Consider the following 458-nt stretch of genomic DNA (forward strand, 5'->3'; position numbering starts at 1 on the left):
CTAGCAGCACCGGGGCCCTGCATTGCCGATCCAGCGGCATCGGAGCAGGCTCGGGCCCCATCGGTGCCGCTGCTCTTCTGATCTCGGACCCGCCGGAAGTGACATCACATCACTTCCGGCCATTCAAGCGGCAGAGGAGGCCAGGTCACCAGCCCACCTGAGACCCCTGCAGGGCCCACCATAGAGAGTATCAGATCAGCTGTGCAGCATCAATGGTGGGCTCTGCAGGTTCTCAGGTGGGTCCTGCATCCAGCGGGTCACTAAGCACAGAGTCAAATTCCTATACTGTTCTGCATTGCTGTATGAATGTATTGCTGGGATTTGTAGTCCCCCTACAGCTGGTGCCATTGTGCATTAGAGTGTAAGCTCCTCTGTACAGAGACTGATGTGACTGTGTGGGGGGAGGGGACATTAGAGTGTAAGCTCCTCTGTACAGAGACTGATGTGACTGTGGGGGG

This window comes from Nanorana parkeri, unplaced genomic scaffold (genome assembly GCF_000935625.1).
Source record: "Nanorana parkeri isolate BGI_ZX_2015 unplaced genomic scaffold, ASM93562v1 scaffold2680, whole genome shotgun sequence".
NCBI classification, from domain to species: domain Eukaryota; kingdom Metazoa; phylum Chordata; class Amphibia; order Anura; family Dicroglossidae; genus Nanorana; species Nanorana parkeri.